Below are 15,723 nucleotides of genomic sequence, written 5' to 3' on the forward strand. Positions count from 1 at the left end.
CTAAGCCCAGACTAATAAGGTAGATTCTGCTACTCCAAGAATTTGATATTGAGATTAAAGATAGGAGTGGAGCAGAGAACAAGGTAGCTGACCACCTCTCAAGGATCCCACAAGAAGAAGAAATGCAGCAAGTAGCAGTAAATGAAAGCTTTCCTGATGAACAATTGATGATGATTCGAGTAGCCCCTTGGTTTGTAGACATAGCTAACTTCAAAGCTATTGGGGAGCTACCAACTAACATCAATAAGCACATGAGGAGGAAGCTAATTAAGGAATCCAAACACTACATCTGGGATGACCCCTATTTGTTCAAAAAATGTGCTGATGGAATCCTAAGAAGGTGTATATCCCATGAAGAAGGGCAGGAAGTGTTATGGCAGTGCCATGGATCCGCATATGGAGGTCACTTCAGTGGAGAAAGAACAGCAGCAAAAGTGCTTCAATTCGGATTTTACTGGCCAACAATGTTTAAGGATGCCAAAGAAATGGTGTCAAGGTGTGATGAATGGCAAAGAGCTGGTAATCTAACCGAGAGGAATGAGATGCCACAGCAATACATACTAGAGCTGGAGCTATTTGATGTATGGGGGATTGATTTCATGGGACCCTTCCCAACCTCCTACTCAATAGCTACATATTGGTGGCTGTTGATTATGTCTCAAGGTGGGTAGAAGCCATAGCCACTGCAACAAATGACAACAAAGTTGTGATAAGCTTCTTGAGAAGGAACATCTTCAGTAGATTTGGAATTCTCAGAGCCCTCATTAGTGATGGAGGGACACACTTCTGCAACAAACAACTCAAGACACTCCTTCTCAGATATAGAGTAAAGCACAAAGTGGCAACTCCATACCACCCACAAACCAACGGGCAAGCTGAAATCTCCAACAGAGAGCTGAAACGAATCCTTGAAAAAACTGTTGGAAGCTCAAGAAAGGATTGGTCTAAGAAGCTGGATGATGCACTATGGGCCTACAGAACAACCTATAAGACTCCCATTGGGATGTCTCCATACCAACTGGTATATGGCAAGGCTTGTCACTTACCAGTTGAACTTGAGCATAGAGCATTTTGGGCTCTAAAAATGTTAAACTATGATGAGCAAGCTGCTGGAGAAAAGAGATTAATGCAACTCAATAAGCTGGAGGAGTTTAGAAATAAAGCATATGAGAATGCAAAAATCTACAAAGAGAACACAAAAAGGTGGCATGACCAAAAGATAGCAAGAAAGGAGTTCACTGAAGGACAGAAGGTGTTACTCTACAACTCAACACTCAAGTTCTTCCCTGGGAAACTTAAGTCTCGATGGTCAGGACCTTTCACTATACTCAAGGTGTTTCCCTATGGTCATGTGGAGCTCATGGAGGACAAGACTCAAAGAACTTTTACTGTCAATGGCCATAGACTCAAACACTACTTGGGAGGCTCCTTAGAGGAGCAGAGAGTGAGCTACCAGCTCAGCTAAAGATGAAGGAATGTCAAGCTAATGACAATAAAGAAGCGCTAGTTGGGAGGCACCCCAACACTTTATCCTTTTTTATTTAATTGCTTTTCTAAGAAGTAGTTTAAAATCTATTGCTTTAGATAGTTTAATTTTCAGTCTCACATTTGTGTTACACCAAATTAGGATTTGTTTACAATTGTATATTAGAAAGTTTGATATTAGCTTTGGTAGCTAGATTTTCTTTACACTCTTTTATTTCTTTCTATTCTGGAATTGCAACTTGATGAAGGCATAACTCATGATGAGTGAATGGGCTGAGAACTAGCTAAATTGCTAAGTTTGGTGTGGCCTCCCACCCACTTAATCTAAGCTTACAAACAATTAATAGCTTGATTTTGAAGAGTAAGCCCAGAGATTAAGTTTGGTGTGGCCACCACCAAGGATTATCTAGCAGCCCAAGTCACCCAATTCGAAAGCACTTAATGTTTTGGGCAAAAATATGAACGTGGTTTAATGAGTTCAAAGGAATCAGAATCAAAAGAAAATGAAAAGACTGATGTTACTCCATTCTTATGAACACATTAAATACACAATGATGAAACCAATTTATTAAGATGCCAAAAGATTAAGTTTGGTGTCCCAAGGGACACCCATCAGTTGCAATCCAAATCACTCTTGATAAGAAAGAATGTGAAGGGGTTCTTTTGTCATTACTAATGGATTCAGTTTTAATTTTAGGAAAGAAGATGGGGCCCACATGGTAAACAACTCACAAAGCAAGGAAGTCAAAGTGTACTTGCACTTTGGAACTCAACACATGCAGAAGACACTGTGAGAAAAGAGTTGGCGCCTCTTCCCATGCTAGGCGCCACTCCCCAAATGGGAAAACATTTAACTCTTTTTATTTCCCATTCTTCGAACCACATCATTCACCCATTATAAAAGCCTCACCTCCCCATCTCCTCTCCCACTTCAACAATCCCCAATCACACACGAAGAGCATACACCCCTCACCTTCCTTTCTCTTTTCATCTTTTACCGTCTCTTTCCTTACTTTCTTTCTTTTTTTTCTTGATTGGGACAATCAAGTCCTAAGTTTGGTGTTGGAGTAAAATCTTGTTTTGCTTGCTCTTTCTTGCAACCCTCACTTTTTTCACAACCTCAAACACACTCTCTCAACCTAATGGCACCACCAAAAAGCTCAGCCTCAAAGAAAGGAAAAACCAAGGAACCAACCTCTGGATCCTCAAGCTCCTTCAATGACTACAAGTTCCTCTCCGTATTCAACCAAAATTAATTCTATGGTTGGGTGAGTGAGAGGGAGATCATTCCAGAAGTTGGGTTTCAACTAGGGAGGAATGAGCATATTGAAATCAACATTGAGATCAACAACAGGGGTTGGTCACTTCTATGCAACCCACCAAGGAAAGTGGTAGAGAGCTTGGTGAGGGAATTCTATGCTAACGCAGTACCTCAACCAGGGCAACAATATGACTATATTAGCTATGTAAGGGAGAAGTCCATTGACTACAGCCCCTCTAGCATAGAAAGAATGCTAATGGTGAAGAGGACAAGCTCAACTCGGAGCTATGAAGAAAGAATGAAGCAGCAAGACCCTGGGTTTGATGAGATCCTGAATGAAATTTGTGTGCTGAATGTGCGTTGGATAAATGATAAGGATGGGATATCCAACCAATTGAGGAGAAGAGATTTGAACCCCCAAGCTAGAGCGTGGCTAGAATTTGTGAGGAGGTCCCTAATCCCCACATCCAACACTTCAGAGGTGACCAAGGAGAGAGCTGTACTCATCTACATCATCATGAAAGGAGAGAACATCAACGTGGGGGAGATGATCGCCAACAACATCAACAAAGTGCTGAAAAGCACCAGTGACAACACAAGGTTGGCATTTCCCAGTATTATACAGAGGCTATGTGATGAGTCTATAGTTGAAAAGATCATTGATGAGGTGCTTATGAAGCAAGATAAATTCATAACTTCCAAAAAGATGGCCAAGGTGGTGGCTGTTCATCCACTCAATAGGGCCAGAGAACGAAGAGCTCATGCTCATGGACCACAACAACAACAAGAAGAGGAAGAGGCAGAAGAGTAACCTCACTTCCTGGCACTTCAACCACCACCACAATACCAATATCAGCAATTTCCAGAGGGATTCAACTGGGAGCAATTACAAGTAGATGTACACCAAATGAAGGGAGACCTACACCACTTGAGGGAAGATGTTAATCAACTAAAGGAGACTCAACAACAACAATGGAGCCAAGTCAACCAGAACATTCAACAACTCCAAGGGGGTTTTGAGAACCTTAAAGAACAGCAAGAACAATTTGACTGGGGAGAGGTGCAAAGTGCACTGGATAAAATAGTAGAGCAAGGCAGGTGGCAACAGAGGAACTTGGTTGAATTCAGAAATCTCTATGATGCCAGAACCATATCCAGGAGGCAGTATGACATCAATACACAAGCAATTGTAATGCCGTGGCCGCTATAAACCCAGGATACCCAACCTTCATACAAGGAATGGAAGAGCTAAGTGCAAGACAAGAGGAAATCCTAGCCAAACATAAGGAAGATGAAAGAAATTATATGAGGAGGGCAGGATTTTGGAAGTCCAAGGATGCCAAAGCACAAGAAGGTTCCTCCAAGCCAGATGAAGGTAGCTCCTCCCCTTCCAAGAAGAAGGACAAAGGGAAAGGGCGAATGAACTGAAGATGGAGCTGCTCAAGGTTGTTGAGTCCCATGGTTGACACTTTCTAATTTCTGAAATCCTGTTTTAAGCTTTTGTTGATTTACTTTTTGAATAAATAATCATGCTAGGATAGTTTATGTTTTATGCTTAGTTTTAATTCCTGTTTGAAGTCTTTATGAGTTTTTTTATTACAAGAAAGAAAATGCCATGTATTTCAAGTCTTCATTTCAACATAAACAAAAGTAGAGCTTGTCTCCAAAAGAGTTACTATGAGTTGTGCAAAAACAATAAGAGAGACCAAGGCCAAGAGAGATCATCAAACAAACTAAGAAATAAGAAACTAAGTGTAGAACCTTGGACGAACTAAAAAGAAAATGAGTCATGGAGAGCAACTAGTCCTAGAAGGTATAACAAGGGGAGGTTAAGGGGTGTTCCTTGAATATCCATAGAACCAAGAGGTAGTAAGCAATAAAGGCCCAAGGCTCTGAGCATCAACTACTGGGATGAAAAAAAAAAGAAACACTAAAAAGCTCAAAAAGAATTAAAGATCTTAGTAGATGCTTGTGGTGAAGATGTGTCAAGAAGAGACCTGGACAAGTAAATTCTTAGGGGTGTCTCAATACCTAGTACCCTAAAACCAACTGGTTTGGGAGTGCTACTTGAAAGCCTAATTAAAGGGTTGTCTTGAGACAAAACACTTAGAGTCGTGGTCAAGAAAGTGAAACAACCCTTACTACTTCAAGGTGACAATCAATAGAGAGGACCCCTAAAGGGGCGTGGCATGCCAGGTTGGGCGTGGCACACCTAACCCATCAACTACTATGGGCGTGCCACTTGAGCAAAGGGGCGTGGCACGCCAACTCGCCATTCCAAAAAGAACCTCCACTATGGCGTGCCACTTGGTATCGAAGGCGTAGCACGCCAGCTCCAAGAAGTCACTTAGGCGTGCCACTTGAGAACCCAGGCGTGGCACGCCAAGCTTGAAGAGTTCACAAATCCATGGGTGTGCCACTTGAACAGCATGGCGTGGCACGCTGGTACAATAATCCAGAGAAGGGGCTGAAGGCAATTGAAGACTGGGCATGCCACATGAAGTCGAAGGCGTGGCACGCCAACCTCTCAACCTCAATTAGGCGTGCCACTTGAGCAACCAGGCGTGGCACGCTAATGCACAAAGATAACAAAAGCAAGGACTGGGCGTGCCACTTGGTGTCGAAGGCATGGCACGCCAACTCAAGCATGTCACTATGGCGTGCCACTTGAAGGTTGAGGCGTGGCACGCCAACTACTGGAACCAAGACAAGATCATGGGCGTGGCACGCCAACCTTTAAGCGTGGCACGCTGGTATAAGTTTCTAAAGAGGATGAAAGAGGCCAATTACATGGGGCGTGCCACTTGGTATCGAAGGTGTGGCACGCCACTCACTATTCTTCACTTAGGCGTGCCACTTAAATCCCAGTCGTGGCACGCCAGTGCCATTCAGAGAGCAAAGAAGCATTGGGGCATGCCACTTGAGTTCGTGGCGTGGCACGCCAAACAGAGGAACCACTCACTCATAAAGGGGCGGGACACGCCAGACCCTGGGCGTGCCACGCTAGTGCAACTTTCCAGAGAAGCTTAGCCAAGTATAGAGCAAGGGCGTGGCACGCCAGACCCTGGGCGTGCCACGCTAGTTCAAGTTTCCAGAGGGAAAAAGAAGTGGAAAAGGCAAAGGGCGTGCCACTTGAGTTCGAAAGCGTGGCACGCCAACACAAGAATTCCACTATGGCGTGCCACTTGAAGGGCTGGACGTGGCACGCCAAGCTAAAAGCAAAGAGCACGTGACACGCCACTAGAGTGCCAATCACACGCCAGCTGGGAGATCACACTTATTGAGCTTCTTTTCCCTCCAAAATGTAATTTTTCTTTTTCACTTTTGTAATTCTTTTATTTTACTAGGAGTAGTATAAATACCCCCAAGGAGTACTGAAGAATGGGGTTAAGCAGTCAGTTTTAGATCCACTTTTACACTTCATTTTTGAGTACTTTTTGAGCTATGAGTAGCTAACTTCTCTCTCATTGAGAGAGGGAGCTCTGTTGTACTTGATGGATTGATAATAGTGAAATTCTTCTTCTCTTCATCTTCTCTTTGATTTGCTAGAAGGAATTTCGTTCTTAATGCTTAAGTGTTCAATTATCTTGGAAAAGAGATTGAATGCAATTGGGTTTCATGGGAACCTTGGGAAAGGAAACATGAAACCATACTTGAAATCCCTTCTCACACTTGAGTAGAATCTGGGTTTTGTTGTTTGGATATGTGATATATAATCCTCCCTCTACTTGGACCTATAATGGTGTGTGGTATAATCAGGGACCAAGCATATCTCTCTTCATGAGCAATTAGACCAAGAAATTGGCTATTGATCAAGATCTGAGAGATTGAGTCACCAAGGGATTGGGGCTCAATCAATCATGATTGTCAAGAGGTCAATAAGTTGCATGATTGAAGAGGATATAAGCTAGATTTGATCCAAAGAGACAACATCTCCCAATCTCAATAAATTTCCCCATTCTCATCTATCCATTTCTTTATAGCTTAATTTTACATTCAACAATTCTCCATTCCCATTTACATTCAAGTCATTTATGATTCTGCAATTTACATTCTGCCATTTCTGTTTCTGCACTTTATTGCCTTTCTTTATATTCTAGTCATTTACATTTATGTCATTTACAATTTCGCACTTCACAATCTTATTGATCCGCTTGACTAATTCATCAATTAATTAAAACTGCTCGAATTTGCCAATCTCTGTGGATACGATCCCACTCCACTGTGGGTTATTACTTGACGATAATTTTGGTGCGCTTGCTAAAAGAACTAATTCACCAATTTTTTAATGGGGGTGTGAATCAGATTCATCAATGTTTGTGATTTTGGAATTTATTAATGCAAAGAATTATTTTTACCTTTAATTAATTTTCTTTTATTATTTTGTTTGAATTTCCATGTCTTCTTTTCTTCCCCAATTATCTTTTATGAAAATGGCATTCATGTCAATGGAGTAAATTCCCAACTTGACTTGGGAGTTGATTAAAAGGAGACCCTTTAGTTGGAATACTCAAGTGTCAATTTTAATTGGAAGTTGTTGGCTAACTCTCTAGTCACTAATGCTAATCCTTCCATAGGAGAGGATTAGGACTTGTGAATAAGAGTTAGCTCAATTAATTGACTTTCCTTTATTTGGTAAAGTTTAACTAAGTAAAAACAACAACCTCTTACGATTACACTTTGGAAAATCCAACAATGATAGAACTTCCGATTAATCTTCTCCCAGTCAAGGCTTTTAATTTAAGTATATAAAACCTTTCAGTAATTTTCATTGCTTTAATTTATAATCATTTATTTTTCTGTTCTCCAACTCTTAAATTTCTCGGAAAAATTCATGACCAATAAAATAGCATTCTTTTGTCAACTCGTTGGGAGACGACCTGGGATTTCTACTCCTAGTATTTTATTCTTAAATTGTGACAACCCTTTCTAAATTGATAAGCGAAATTTTAGTCGGTTAAGAACTATACTTGCAACGCTGTTCTTATTATAAATTCTTAATCGGCAATTTTCCGTCCGTCATGCAACAAAGAAACCCCAAAGGAGAAGCAATCTGATTGTTAAGAAGACCATGAATCTGGATGCAATGCTGATGTCTCAGGTTGCTGCTAAAGCCAAGGCCAGCGGGAGCCAAGAACGTCAGCAGCACAAGAAGTGGTCACCAACGGCAACCTTTGAAGGTGAAATGTGCTTTTCTATTTGTTCTAGTGTATACGACATTCTGAGGATGTATTATGTTGACTCTGGTGTAATTATAATATTTATTTCTTAGGAAGCTTGAGCATGACACCAGCGATGAGTCATTGTGTAATTTTCCGGCTTATCACTCCAAGGACTATTCTCCGTTCTCCACGAGGCTGGCTCAATGGAAGTCGATGGATTATGGGGACTTGCCAGAGGTAAGTAAACAGCGAAGCAAAATGTATTCTGCTTGGTTTTATGTGTGATGTGTATTTCATAATTATCCTAAAAATATCTCCCCTACAATTTTCCAGTTCTTCATCGTTGTTTTTCGCCCTCCACCTGGGAATCAATTTGGCGCCACAGAGAAGGCCGTGGCAGCATATATATTTGCTACTGATTTGGATGAGAGGTCAGGTCAAGTTATAGTGATGTCCCTTTATGTGGAGATGTTCATGCAAAATTTCCTGTTGCACGTTTATAGATTTTTTTTTCGTTTGTTTATTGGAATATTTGTTGGATCAAGTTGTTATAGCCATTGACTTAGGTCATTTATTAAAAAATCATAAAACTGGTTGAAGATCCCTTTTTTAGGCCATGCTTTGTTAGGCCTGTAACATGACTCCCTTGAATAGGGCACACTGTATTTCGATATTACTTTTGTAATTTACTTCAACTTGTGAATATTTGCCTTATAAGGTTTTTATCACTTTCAATCCAATCATAAGGATATTCTATTTCTGGACGAGCATTGCCAAGGAGACCGGGGAGCCTTTTGGACACTCCACCCAAGGCATGAGGTTATTAACGATATGAGTCTGTGGTGACTTGCACTTAGTCGAATTATTGTTTTCATGTAGTTTGTCAAATTAATCTCCCGAAACTTAGTTTCACCAATTTTTTCCCTTCATTGACAGGTGCTGAACTTGCTCGCAAAAGCTCTAACAGTGGAACGTCAGGAGCCAATCTGGTGGCTGCCGACAACTTTTGCAGTGAAGAAATGTTTCCCATTGGTTTATTTGGAACTGCTCTGTAAATCATTCCACCTAGCTTATGTTTAACTTCTGGTGTTTTGAATTGTCTGGTCCAGCAATTAGCCCTTAACCCTACTATTTACTATAAAGAAACGTTGGAATTTATTCGTACTCGTTACATGGAATGGGTTGATGATATTACAAAGGTTTGTTCTGCCCTAATGGAATTCTATTCATCCCCTGTTGTGTACTATGATTCTCATCATTGCCAAGTGTGGATTTTCTAATACAGATCTATGTTTCGCTCAACCTGGAGAGGCACTGGTATTTAATGATCGTTGATATCCCGAATGAGGACTTGATTTATCTGGACTCGACAAAATGCTCTAAGGAGCATACTGGCAGACTCCAAATTACGGATTATGTGGTATAGATATCTCTAGCTTAAATTATTCTTGTATTTTACTGAAGACATTTATAATGATATTCCAAAATTAAATATGGTTGTAACAGCATTGCTTTATTTTTCAAACATAAATAAAATATATATGCTTATATGTATAAATAGGTGTACAAATAAATGTATAAATTACATTGATTAATTATATAGATCTCTGTATAGGCACTCTTCTTGAAAACAATGTTAAAAGATAAGAAAAAATTTTATCAAAAGGAAGTGAGTATTCTGCCACTGGTGTCCAACTTCCACCTGAGAGAACCACTTGTCAGCCAACAACGGGATAAATCATAAGAGCTATTAACTTGTGTGTAAATTTTAGTTGACATGATTCCACATTATATTGTGTTAAACCTATGTTTTCTCATGCCAATGAAAAAGAGACTATGGTGTTTTTGTGGCTCAATGGATGCAGTTATCCCACCTTTGCAGTTCATATGATCTAGAGGTAAGAGTTACTTGACAAAAACAATATATAAATAGACATTTATTTTATCTGTTCCAGAAATGATCTAGGATGTGTGCTCATTTTGTAAGTATATATCTCTTAATCAAATGTGAGGCTCGAAGACATTATATTAGTTGTCCCATGGTATTCAGATTCTTATCTTGTTGTACTCTATGTTACTCTAAATTTATGTATTACATGATGTCACCGTAGGAAGTTAATGATCTCACAAGGATGAGGTTAGCATTAGACATATTCTTCTCAAAAGCTAACAAAAAGAGAGATAAAGTTGTGAAACTTGCAATTGATTATTGGGACAACATTGACCAGAATTCTACAAAGGATGGAGGCAAGTCCTCTAAGAAACCTGTTGTTGCAGTTACTACCGTCACAAGCAACAGCAGCCAGAGCTTGACTATATGATTACTGGAGTTCGAATGGCATTCCCATGACCCTTTTTTGTGTTAGCATGTTTACGTTATTTTGGTCACAAGTATGGTGGTGTTTTACAAAAATTAAACTTGTTAGGGTTTGTAATGGCTGGGAAAGGCCTTGCTACATGGTGTTTTCGCATGATCAGTAAAAGATCATGAATCTAGGCAGTTAGTGACGCATTCATGTGCTTCTACTGATCATAAACATGGGTTTTGTTTTTGTGAAGAATTTTATACTATGCTAATATAAGTTTTTTATTGCAACTAAATTTAAATCCCGAAGGGGTTCCATAGAATTTTATTAATTGGTAGAGTAGAAGTAATTTGCAACTCCAATCAGGGATGAATCTACAAATTTAGATATGCAGGGCCGAATTTTATACAAATTTTTTAATTATTGTTTTGTTATTTTTCATTATATAAAAGTAATATATGCATGATATGTAATTAGTGAATTGCTCTTTTTTTTAGATTTTATCAATATATATAAAAAAAATATAGAACTTTTTTTCAATAATTTTGTTTTTGATACAAGAATTATATAGTACTCTATAAAATTATAGGATACTAATACCTTTACAGTATGTTTAGCTAAGAAGTTGTTACATATCTTTTTAATTATTATTTGTTCTTTTAAAAGAATTTAAAAAATTCATTTAATTATTAAATAATTTAATTATCTCAACGGTACTGGAGTTCTTATAGAATATAAAATACAACGCTAAAAATAAAATCATAGTTGAAATAAATTATCATGAAAAATAAGGAAAAAATGTTCTTTTTTACAATATAAGTTCGTGAGAAAATTTGGTATTTTTTACAAGAAAACAATATCTAAAATAGACAATATGATCATTAAAATAAAATAATATAAGTAATTATATTCATAGAAATAAGTATACTGAAATTAATTTTAAAAAAAAAGTAAAGACTAGAGTGTATGATATAAAATTGATTAAGTAACAATACCAGTAAAAGAAATAATTAAAGCTTAAACCTATCACATTATTAAGAATAATTACATATGAAATCACTAAATATTTGTTATTTTATCAATCACATATCTGATATATATACTTCTTTAAAATTTTGAATGGGCCAAGGCCATTACTTGCAATCTTGGATCCGTCCCTGATCCCAATCAATCGTTCCGAAAAGAAAAATAATGTATAATGAAAGTACTACTAAATGAAGCACTATAGATAAGGTCCATACAATAAAATAACGTACTAGTCCTGAATGATAATGAAAATACTTCTGCAACAGTTACTGACTCTCACTGGCGCACAACAGCTAGCTCTCTGAGAACAAAACCTCAAACTGTTTAAGAAACATAGTATGCTACAAGTAAAACCAGTCTACTTCATCATACGAATTGAAAGGAATTACAATTAGGCCTATTTAACAACAATATACCCATGCATGAGCTAACCTTTATGTGACAGATGGAGTTATGTCCCTTTTTTCAGTGATTGTAGAAGCTCCAGGACCTGTGAAATGATGACATAAATCAACTATTATAAATCCATAAAAATGAACAAACAAACGGCACAACTCTTGCAACATGAACTGCATAAAAGATGACCTACTAGCGCATGGTAATGGGAACTGCCTACATCAGGCCACGAAATTACATTCTCGCTTTGGGCAGTTCCGATTATAGGCTCCGTCGACACAGCGGCTACAATTTCATTTGGGTTGACATTATCCTGTTTGACCTGTGCAACGGCCCTCCTCTTACTCCTTCGTAAATGCCCTTTTCCTGTTAAAACCTGTCAACATGTCCACCCATGTTAACTAATCCGTCTACCACACATTCATCATTATTTAGTATATATAAAAATATTTTTTAGAAACAAATAAAGACAAGAACAATAACCTTGAATAAAGTTTCGAACAAGAATTTAACCATTAAATACCTCATGCATAAAATGACAAAAATATCAAGAACTAACCTTCTTAGAAAGGTAGTATTACACTTTTCTGGTATTTATAAATATCTTTCTCAAAAACAGAAAAAAAATTGTACAATAATCTTGAATCTTAATATTAGACAAGAGATTAATTGTTAAATGTCTTATTCAAAACATGTCAGAAATACCAAGAACTAACCTTGTCTTAAGCTAGTGTTGCACGTATTTTCTATTTATGCATATCTATCTTAGAAACACATAAAGACAACAATAATAACATTGACCATTATTATCAAACAGCAAATTAATCATGACAACTAACCTTGTCATCGGTTAGTCTTACAACTGATTCCTCGTCTTCTTCATCATCTTCACTACCCCCTTTTAAGAAACTGGTGTTCCGTTGAAGACATCTTCATTTATTGTGGCCAGTCTTCTTGTAGTTGGTACATCTCCTCTTTTTTCCCTTTTGTCCTCTTGAGCGGGGGGCTCCTTTAGTTTTTACAACGATAGGATCTCTAACATGTTGTTCAACATGTGTCTTTTTTCCCCTAGTGGCTTGTCCCAACAGCTCCTCAAGTTGGCTACAAAGATTGCGAATTCCATCCATGGCAGATTTGAAAACTGAATGATTTTTCGATCCAAGATACAACATCCATTGCAATGCAGCGTGGAGTGCCCCATGGCATAATAGAAAACCTCTCTCACTTAAGCTCTTGTTACTTCTTTCTTCGTACTCATCAATAGCCTTGGCATCTCTCCTCCATGGCTTCAAAATCAAACGGCTTGGAATATCCTTCAAATTCTCATGCTTCATTACGAAAAACATGTGCTTACACGAAAATCCTTCCTTCTCCCAAAATCGACATCGACATTCAAATTTTAATGAGTTATTGTCAAATAAGGTCACTACGTTCTGACCAGGATGACCATATTCTTTGGTAGTGTAGACCATTGTCGTTGAAACCCTCCTTTTGCTCACAAAATTAAGGCCTTCTACACCATCAATCTCTCTCTTAACTTGCATAAATATTGCTCTAGTGTAGACAGCCGCAACACACTTCTCAATAGGATCTAGACATGTTGTGAGGAATGGAGTACTGTACATTGAAGTGTACTGTGCAACCAACTCATTGTTACGGTATTCACGGACTACCAACTCCGGATTTTGCACAAGGTCCACAATACTGTATCTCGAGGTTAGGAATTTCTTGACATGAGAATTTATCCCCTCACACCTAGATGTGGTTCGGTATCCAGCACAAAACTTTCCGCGTAGGTATGCACTTTCCCACATGTGCCTCTTCTTATACATCTACGTTGCCCAACATTTTTTGTGCAAACCATACTCGTCAGCAGCTTGATCCCATTGGAACTCAAACTCGTTAACCTCCATGTCCGCATATAATCACTTACAGAATATTTCACGAAACATTTGCTCACTTCCATTTAAAGTAACATTCTTCTACAAATTCCATGCACACAACCGGTGGGTGGCTTCAGGAAAAACCTTTTTCACTGCTGCAATCATTGCTTCGTCCCCATCGGTTACGACAACGGACGGAGGTTTATTACACATAACCTCCAACAAATTCTCCAGCATCCATGTGTATGATGTAATAGTTTCATTTAGAACCAATCCAAAACCAAATATCGTAGTTTGTTTGTTGTTGTTTGAGCCAGAAAATATCACCAAAGGTCTATTGTATTTATTCTTTTTGTATGTCGAGTCGAAAGCAACAACGTCTCCGAAGTACTGGTAGTCGACTCTACTAATTCCATCTACCCAGAACATATTCGCTAACATACCATCATCTGTTAAGTTATACCTAGCCATTGCCATTGGATCGGCTGCCGCCTTTCCCTCTAGGTATACATTGGCAGCATTCGAGTCACCATCAGCAATCTTTGAATGACTCATCTTGTCGATGTAGTTATATGCATCTTTTTTCATAAAGCCCAACAAAGAATACCCTCCGGCAATCCCAGCCATGTAGCCAAGAATCTTAGACATAGGTATACCATACCCATGCATGCCATCTATGTGTGCCTTTGCAGCATTTGACATCTGACGAAATTTTGGAATCATGTGCACCATTACTCGCGGTGTCAACTCATGATTATGCTCCAAGATAACTTTCCGAACCTTCCGTACTGAGTTTTCCCTATCTAGGTAAATCGACAACTTTGCCATACAATTAGTCTGTGTTTCAAGCCGGGAACCCCTTTGTCTATCCAATTTATGAAGGTATTTTTCATCCCTTAATCTTGCCGTATTGCAAAAGAACCTTCTTCGTATCAAATTTTCATCGTCATCCTTACCATAATCCCCTTGCGCACACCGAATCCATGGCATCTCCCAAATTTACAATAAAATTCATAGGCACGTTTCTCACTCCGAAACACCTTTCTCATTATCTGCTGGTCATTCAATCCGATAACATTACCGTAGTCTGATGCATCCTCATCAAATACAATGTCTACGGCACCGACATCACATGCATCGTCAAAATCCTCATTACACCCATGCTCTCCATTCTTATCATTTAATATGCCGTGCACATCTGCATCCTCGACGTTGCAAGATTTCATCTGTGAAAATCAATTTCAATTAACGACATTGTCAACAACAATTCACTATACACCAACAAGCCATCCGATACAACATAAGTGGATTTGAAATCAATTTTATCAATTATTCAATGGAACCAGAAAGACTTTTCAAATAAAACCCGCACTTCTACCAAAAATTGCTGACACCCGAAAACCAACATTCCTGTTAACCAATGTTTCAAATTGAAATCTAATATACTCATTTCACTTGGTTTATTTGAATAGTCTATACCAAAAATGATATTATCCAACATTTCAAGTTGCAATCTGGCATACTCATTCAGTAGGTTTATTCTAATAACAAACAACACAAACTAAATCCTCTAATTCATTAGAGACAATTAATCCAACTAAAAGATAAATTAGAATAACATTTTTCTTATATTCTAAAAATATCCATCAAGTTTTTTTACACATGAAACATTTATTAATGTCAAAAAATTAAAACATAGAATAAAAGGTTCTTCAATATTCTAAAAAAATATTTTTTTAAACTGTTATTGGATATTAGCTAAGTTTTCATCGAATAATAGTATATAAATAAATTAAATTTCATTCTTGACATGATGTTGAATATTAATAGAGAATTATTGTGTGTAGTTAGAATTTAGATGAAAGGATGATGGAAAAAGACCTACATATATATAGTGGGGAAAACTAAGAAAAGACAGCATTGGAATTTAAGCATACAAAGCAATTGAAACTATGAGACACCTTACCCGCCAGGGACAAATCTAGGGGTGGCAAGTAGTGGCCTTGGCCCCTTCAAGATTTTGAAGAAATATATATATATATATATATATATATATATATATATATATATATATATATATATATATATATATATATATATATATATATCATATATGTAATGGATAAAATAAAAAATATTTAATCATTTCATACATCATTATCTTTAATAATGTGATAGGTTTAAGCTTTAATTATTTTTCACTG

At 37.9% G+C, this 15,723-nt stretch overlaps 2 pseudogenes; one reads left to right on the forward strand and one right to left on the reverse strand.

Moving 5' to 3' along the window:
• The first annotated feature begins 7,817 nt into the window (after positions 1–7,817).
• On the forward strand, positions 7,818–10,229 carry LOC148552948 (uncharacterized; annotated as a pseudogene).
• Positions 10,230–11,691: 1,462 nt separating this feature from the next.
• On the reverse strand, positions 11,692–14,667 carry LOC148552949 (protein FAR1-RELATED SEQUENCE 9-like; annotated as a pseudogene).
• Between the last annotated feature and the right edge of the window lie 1,056 nt (positions 14,668–15,723).

The sequence above is a fragment of the Arachis ipaensis genome, chromosome B7, assembly GCF_059453495.1.
Source record: "Arachis ipaensis isolate K30076 ecotype BB chromosome B7, ASM5945349v1, whole genome shotgun sequence".
In the NCBI taxonomy this organism is placed as follows: domain Eukaryota; kingdom Viridiplantae; phylum Streptophyta; class Magnoliopsida; order Fabales; family Fabaceae; genus Arachis; species Arachis ipaensis.